Source organism: Trichoplusia ni, chromosome 8, assembly GCF_003590095.1.
Source record: "Trichoplusia ni isolate ovarian cell line Hi5 chromosome 8, tn1, whole genome shotgun sequence".
Taxonomy (NCBI): Eukaryota; Metazoa; Arthropoda; class Insecta; order Lepidoptera; family Noctuidae; genus Trichoplusia; species Trichoplusia ni.
The window spans coordinates 6297709-6305916 of record NC_039485.1 but is presented as its reverse complement, the minus strand read 5'-3'; the positions used below and the strand labels follow the sequence as shown (position 1 = coordinate 6305916).

At 33.7% G+C, this 8208-nt stretch overlaps 1 protein-coding gene across 1 annotated transcript in view; it reads left to right on the top strand.

Annotated features, from left to right (window-relative positions):
- The first annotated feature begins 247 nt into the window (after nt 1–247).
- LOC113496660 (peroxidase-like) overlaps nt 248–8208 on the top strand; it is a 39221-nt gene continuing 31260 nt past the window's right edge. The window contains exon 1 of the mRNA XM_026875946.1: nt 248–493. The gene's annotated coding sequence lies outside the window, so the exon portion shown is untranslated. The remainder of the gene's footprint in view (nt 494–8208) is intronic.

Here is an 8208-nt window from a genome sequence, read left to right as displayed (position 1 = left end):
TAATAGAACGTATCGAATTAAGAAATCTAAATCTAGTTTTATATAATTGCGAAAACGAAAAAAAAACGAAATTCATAACACTGAGGGTTCTCTGAAAATAGTGTGAAGTAAAGCAAATCTGAAAACAAAATTGGTAACAACCGTGGCCCAACATCGATTTTTATTTTTAGTATTGTTGATGATGCTTTCCTATTGTTATAGCAGCAACAGAAAAACATCATCAGTGAGAATTCCAACTGACAAGCTGACACTGTACATGAGATTCCGCAAGGTGTCACACGTTCCTCAATAATCGGGCTCCGTTATCAACTTTTGCGAACGGAATCCTAAAAACTATTTGTTTTTGTGTAATTCTGACCGGACTGCGAAGTTCTTCCATTAATACAGGTAAACTTGTTTATTTCGCTTAGGCAACGTACTATAACTTTATAAGCGCCGTGTTAATTACATCGCGAACAATTATTTCGTGTGAATGTGTGTCTTATTAAGATCGGTAAGTCCGTGGGAAGTTCGAAACTCGATCTAGATCACAATTTGAATAGATCTAGTGCAGAGTTCAAATTGTGAAGATCATTACTCAATAAATCTTTTAGTGTCAATTAATATTGGAAATTCAGGCGTTAATGGGTTTTGTTCAGCAAAATCTGTAACAACGTTAATTATAGAAATTTCTCGTGGGATAAATCATTTTTTTTTTATAAAAGCTGATATTTATGTTTGCAGTGTTACTTTGGATGGACAGTTTTTGCGAAGTTTCATGCTTGCGATTAACGATAGCGATTATTGTTCTCAAGCACTTACCCGTGGTTTTAAATTTAATCGATCCTTAACTAAGCCGGAACAAAAGAGAAATAAAACAAACGCAATAACAATTATTTATGTTGTTATAATCGCTTTAGAACCAATATTTTAAATTAGGCCAGTGAACGTATTTATCGTATCTATGTAAATGTAAACCTAAAGACTGAACAAGCTTACAAAACAACTGCCGACTGCTTTAGCTTTATCATAGCGAAAATCAGGGAATGTTTAAACACTCTCTTAAAAGGATAATGACAAACAACAGTAGAACTATGGAAACAATTAAAACACTTGCTGGACTAAAGTTTAAAGCAAGTGCTAGAAAATTCTCAAGTTAAGGTACATTGCCGTTGATGTACGGTCTCTTGTGATGCCAATGCCGCGCGTCCCAGCAATGTAAAGCAAATTGCACAAAATCTCTCTCCTGGTCTTAATCAACTTAATTAAGATGTGGTAGAAATAATGTCTGGGATTCGAACACCGTTACTCGGACATTTGGTGCACATACCTTTATTGCAACTTGAATAAATGGTATGTGTCGTGTATAGCATACTGCACATAGTTTTCTGAAAGCATAGCTTGATCGTAATGGATAAAAATGTAGAGTATTTGTTTCGTAAAATGTGTAGTTGTCAATAAGCTTTAGATTCTTGTGCGTAATACTTACTTTTAAAGTTTTATTATCCTTGTTCTAAATGTTTGTTACAAGAATTTTTTATTTCCGTAAGTTGGGACTAAATTTAAGTACCTATAGGTAGGTATATGATTTAATCATACCAAACTTGGCATAAGCCGGCATCAAAGTGGCGACTGTGGCGATCAATAATAGTTTTATTATAGTCATAATTTTATTACATAGTATCGGTTAACTAATTTAAAAATCCTCTGCGCGCTATATAACCTCCACGGAAAGCCGGGAGTCAAATGAAAATGTATTTTATGATAACTAAGTTAGCGTATAAAATCATTTCTCATTGAAGCTTTTGGTGCTACACCTATCTATCCTATGTAGAGATAATGCCTAATTGAAAGTGTTTTAAGAAAACAAATGCTCTGAAATAGAAGTCATTGCTCCAAAAAGTGTTTAAATGTGTAAATGGGCGAAAGTACTTACAAATTTCGAGCGTATTCAGTTAGTACAAATACAAATGTGTTACGATGTTATAACTCGAAGTTACGACTTCCGTAACTCAAGTTCGAAAACAACAATAAGATATAAAAGTTGACATTAAACAAACAGTCGATTTGCTCCCGATTTAGAAACAAACGAAACTTGGGTTGTTCTTGCTAAGTAAAGTTCGCAGTCGATATTATAGCTTTCTCAGGGTGACGACCTTTAGTTTCCTGTTTAACAAAAAAAGGTAGCTTAAAGGACCTATAAAACAATGTTTCCTCATCTATCCTTCAAACGCTTCTTAAATACTCAAGGACTAAGGTAAATGGGAACGATGCTCATTTTATTTATAATTAAATGTGAAAGCAAACTAATTAATGTAGGCTGGAGTAAACTGTTACATCATGTAATAGTGAAGAAAGTCGTAATTTTTTATGCAACAGTCGATTTGTAAGTTAGTTATTTTTATAAACTATAAACTTATTTACTATAAACTTATACGGCGACAACTTATCATTCATATTATTATTTGTATAATTCATTATTTGAACAAGTAATAACTTGACTGAGTGACGTTGTCAAACTAAAAATACACATGGAAAAACGGTCAAACGCGAGTCGGTCTCGCAACACAGATGATTCCTCACGAATAAACTAAAGAGAAATAAGATCGGTTGGTTGAAAAATGTTTTTTTGGATACACAGGCTCAAATTGATTTGTCACCCGCCAACAAATGTGCGAACGTAACTACATCATTATTTTTGTTGTTATAACCACACCAGAAATACTTCATCTGGAAAAAAATCAACTGGTAGAGCTATCACAGTTCATTAGACACAGATTAGTGACTAACACCGTACACCCAGTTCAAGGGTTCCATTTTGGTTACGGGACCCTAAAAACAATAAAAACGCTTATCAATAATGCACGTAACCCAATTCCTTACACGGCGTTTTAGGAAACTTACCAAGACAGCTGATTGACAATTATTATTTCACCACGCATTGTTTACGAGCACGTTTCCTTCAACAATGGTTCCAATCCAAAACATTGACATTCCATTAATAATTCCGTTTCGCGGTACAATAGCGTATTTTATAATAGTCAAGTATCTGTTTGTTGGTACAAGTATTGTGCTGTGACACAACTGCAAGGCCGGTCCACATAGTTCCATATCCTTTATGCCGACGTAAAGTAGCGGGTGAAACGCGGCGTTTTAAACGCCCCCACGCCCGTAAAATCCACAGGCGTTTAGAACGCTAAAATCAAAGCAATCTGTCGAAGCTGAAGCTCTTTAAGATTCTGGGTAGTCCATTGAAAAAATTACGTTTTTGTTATTTCAATAATTAAAGTGAAGGAGGATTGTTTTATAATTAGCAAAGTTAAACGACTTCATAAATAATTTCATTGAATGAGTTAGTAAATGATAACGCCTAATATCCGTATAATCAGCAAGTTTTGACACCAATCACCGGCTCCATATATTTGGGCAATTTAATGACGTGTTAATTTGAAATTCCTTAAACTACGAGAGGAAGTTATGAAAAATTGAAAGTGATGATTTTGTTCGATGTGCTGATTGCCTGCAGTATTTAATTACTACGTTTGGATACTTTATTATCGAATAATATCGCTACCTTATCTTTTGTTACATTGTTTTTGTTGCTCAAGGAGAGAACATCCGCGTTCTACTTCCGCGTGATAATTTTTATCCGTTAATCAACTGATAACAGCTTTGATTGGTTGTACAAAGAACTTCCAGATAATAGTGATGGAAACATTGATATATTAAAAAAGGAAAACTACAGAGATCAACAATAATTTGGGTTGATCTGCATTCAGTGTCTATCCACTGTAAGTAATGGTAAGAGTTTTGCGTCGTAAAAATTGTACTGACCAATAAAACAATTTTCGGAACAGTGTAAATAAAAAATACTTGAACACCATTTTCTATTTGTTTGCCCTTTATCTTCAGACGAAAAAGTTTTGAATACTTTCGGAAGTTTACAAAGTAGTTTCTTTCTTTAGATGGTCGGCGCCCGGAAAAAGTTCCTTGCGATGAACAAAATGTTAAAACAAGACTTACATAAAACGAATTACTCATTCTTTGAGCGAGGACCGGCAAGTATAAGCGGCAGCAACAATAGTGCTGTTTAGCCTTTTCTTTTGATTCATTCATTTAGAATTCTTCTTTGGTTTTTGAATGAGAAAAATGAACTTTTTGTACCTTATTATAAACGCGTTTCACGGTTTCGTGGGAACAAAGAAAATGAAAATTACACAATCATATATGTAATCTTACATGTGCATATACAATTACGTCCTTAATCAAAAGTTCAACCGTCATCAATTTCCTTGCCATTGGTGTGAAGCATATACTGATTATTGTAAATAAGTGTACAGATACATCAGCGTTTGTTTTTCTTTGTGTTTGATAAAAAAATAAGAACAATAAGGGTATGGGAAATTTTGAGAAACCAAGTTTCTATTTAACTTGTTCTCGTGCCGAAATGAAAGTGTGGTACAAAAGTTGTATCGAGTATAATCACGTACATCTGTGCCCTAGGTTAGAAATTTTCTTGTTGCGACGCCATGTTTAGGTCTTAATGTAGGTTCAAAGAACAGACTTGTAGACAACTTGTTTTCAACAGTTTGTGTGATCGAAATAAATTGCGAATGTTTGGAGCGGAGATCTGTATTTCAATTGAAATCTTTCGAACTTTATATATATGTGATGTTCAGTTCAAGTTAGAATAAGAGTGTCGAGGCTTTTATTATTTAAATTATGGCGCAAGTTTCTAAAAAATAATTAAGAGTTACAAACGATTCATGTTTATAACAAAAGCAATCTAAAACGCCAACAATTCAAAACATTAAAAAGCTCAAGTTTCCATTTTGATGAAATAAATACGAAAAATTCTTGGGTCTGTAAATCAACGTCGGGGAAAAGCGGCTTAAAAGTTGGCATAAAACACGAAACTGAGCCCATTAAGAGCAGAAAAACGGGTGATTCCACGTACCTCAAAATTTTGTACTTCACCATACAAAAAAAAACAACTTTTGATATAAACTTAGAATTATTCTTTCAAAAGTTTCCTTGCATGTGTAGAGAACATCCCTTGGCATAAAAACAAGTGAAACGGTCGTAAAAATGTACTTCTCATGGTATAAGATAGATTACTTACGCATTGCGGAGTGTTATTTTTGTGGAAATTTCAATGCATTTAAGAATGCAAGAACTATTGCCAAAATCTGAGTATTTACTGGATGGCTCATCTGATAGCTAGTGGATGGCAATTTTGCCAGTCAGAATAATTTAAATGTAAATCGTATAGAGGTAATAAATAATAAAATAACAGTTCTCTGCTCTATGCAGATAAATATAGGTAGGTACTAGCCAATTTTAGAATTCCACACACACCTTTTCAGGGATGTATCATGGATACCCTTAACAAGTTACATGGATTATTATGCGAAAAGCTGCTGGAAGACAAAACTTGGGTCTAATCCAACGCAAAAATTTAGCGATGCGTAACCAGAAGGACTTCTATTAATCTAGCCTTACATACTCACATATACGTACAGTGACATGTACAACGCCTGAGTACCATTTATTAAACATAGTCTATATTTTACCTATATAATACAATTATTACGAATTATACGTTCATAAATCTTTAACAAGGTCAATTGTTTAAGCTCAGCAATGTAATAGTGGTTTTAGTTGTACGACCAAATCGCTCTATAGCAAAACCTATTGCTAAAGTGTTACGTGGTTTGCCAAGACAATGTACTAACTGTCCCTAGCCTCTGTTTTATTACTAGGAGTAAGATTTATAGAGATTCCAGGCATTCTAAGTCAGTCGTGGGAAATAGAATGCCTAATGTAACAGTCTGAGCTAATTCACTATGTTTATTTAGTATTTTTGAAAAGCCAATTTACATATTTATCGCTGGAAAGCAATGCAAATTATCTTACGATGCACTTTTCTAAAGATTAAACTGCTTTGTGTTTGCATACAAAACAGGTGGTGTTTTGCGGTAAATGTCTCTTTTACCGACATGTTTATATGAATATTTGCCTTTCATAAGGCGTGTTTTCTTCTGAATATAGATTAGAATGATATTCAGGAAATTGAGTTGTCAGCTCGATCATAAAACTTCATAACGTATTTATGGGTAGTCCAAGACAGGACTTCTTGATGTCTGAAGAAAAACACATGTACAGTAGGTTGAATTTGCTGCTGGGGCGTTTGTGGCTTTTCTTTCTAAAATTAGGACAAAAAGGAATCTAGACCAAATCATAGTGACATTACTTGTATTCATCGCTAGAAAAAATGCTATTTTGAGCAAAGATTTTAATTTTCCCCTGGCAATGAAGATCTTCACTTACCTCTATTATAAGTATAAGCGGCTTTTCTAAACCAAGAAAACTCTAAATACAAGTTAAGAATCTCAAACTTCTAACTATCACAGTTCTTTAATAACGCTCCAGCGGGAATTAATAAAGTTTTGAGATTTCTCAACATTTCTTTCACAAAGTAATATCGACTCGGTTTGGTTCGAAGCTGCCTTTTTTCTTCGCGATACAAGATATATATTATAGAATAAAAATCATCTCATTTACCCCGTATTGGGTGCTCAGTCTGTCTTCCGGACAATTTTACTGTTTAATATATTATCTGTGTCCCTGAACTGTATTCGAGAATTTGCGTGTAAAGACTATATATTTATCGTGTATACCCATGTATCGGTAACTATTTTATGTAGCTTTGAGCATTTTTTGGCATGAGATCTCGACGTATATAGTCCCCGTGGGGTCTGTGTGAAATGACTGATGGGAATATGATGACTTATATTCGGGAATACTTGATAGTGGCTGATAGCATGTGACAGACACTGAACTACTATCAAGATTGGATAGAACGTACAGTCACTTTGTGTGTGTCGGCTTTCAAATCAGTCTATGTTGGGATTACACTGCCGCGACTAGCTACGGTATCAACGACTGTTAGATACTAGTTTAAATGCAATGCAACATACTTGTTCTAGTAAGTATAGTAAAATATAGATATATGTCTTACGTATCAGATATAAAAAAGAGTTTTAATTCAGTCAGTCAGTCAATAAGCAAGTATTAAATTAGCCTGAAAATGTCTAAATCATTTTACGCATCATTACTTTTAACAGCACATTATTTTTATTCAGACTTATACATTAGCAATATATCAATGTAAGTTAATATTTGACCAGTAAAATTTCTAGTGCGTTACATTCAATCAACGCCTATACTGGTTTTTCAATTACAGACGGTAACTTATCATCAAGTTTTTAAGTCACACAACGGGATTATGATTACCAGTTGTTTCAGTAATTTAATGCAAGTGAAAAATAATATATTATCTTGTTTGTAAATGAGCTATAAAAGTTCAGATTTATGTGGTAATCTATGAATTGGTGCAGAACGATATCGATTTAATTTTTGTTTATTGATCGGTGTTTTGTTTTTAATCCTCTTTTTACTAAATGCATTGGATTAGAGCTCTTTTTAATGATGCTTAGTATGTCTAAACCAGTCAAGGCTTAAAGCAAGTTATGAAATCAGTAAGTTTGTGCTAATAATGTTTATTTTGCTCATTGTTTGTCATATTCTTTAATACTCAAAATTCTAAGGGAAATATTTTCAGTGGAAATTTATTTTTCCTCCTAGAGATAGAAAAACACAATGTTTAAGGAGGTTTTATCACTTTATTTCGGGATTCGTTCTCGAAAACGGAACCCCAACCCCTTTGACGTCTCTCTGTGTTATTTGAACAGTTATTTTATCAGAAATGTTGTAATCTAAGTCTTTCAATAAACTCTCTACTAATCCACTATTGAAAATAATATTTGGGAAGGTATTCGAGATTTGATAGAAAAGTCATGGTTGCTTGAATGGCTCACAGTCACTGGGCACCACACTCACACGGCATCAGACACCATACATGTATATTTATATTATACTAGCTGACCCAGCAAACGTTGTTTTGCCGGATATTTTTTTTCTAGTTGTATTTATTTTTAATGCCACATTATAAAAAAAATAAAAACAAACAATTTCGTCCAAAAACGAAAATATTTTTTTTTTGTGTGAGCAACCCTTATCACTTAGGGGTATGAAAAATAGATGTTGTTCTATTCTCAGTCCTACCCAATATGTATACAAAATTTCATAAGATTCGGTCGAACCGTTTCGGAGGAGTACGGTAACTAACATCGTGACACGGGAATTTTATATATTAGATGACTTTGT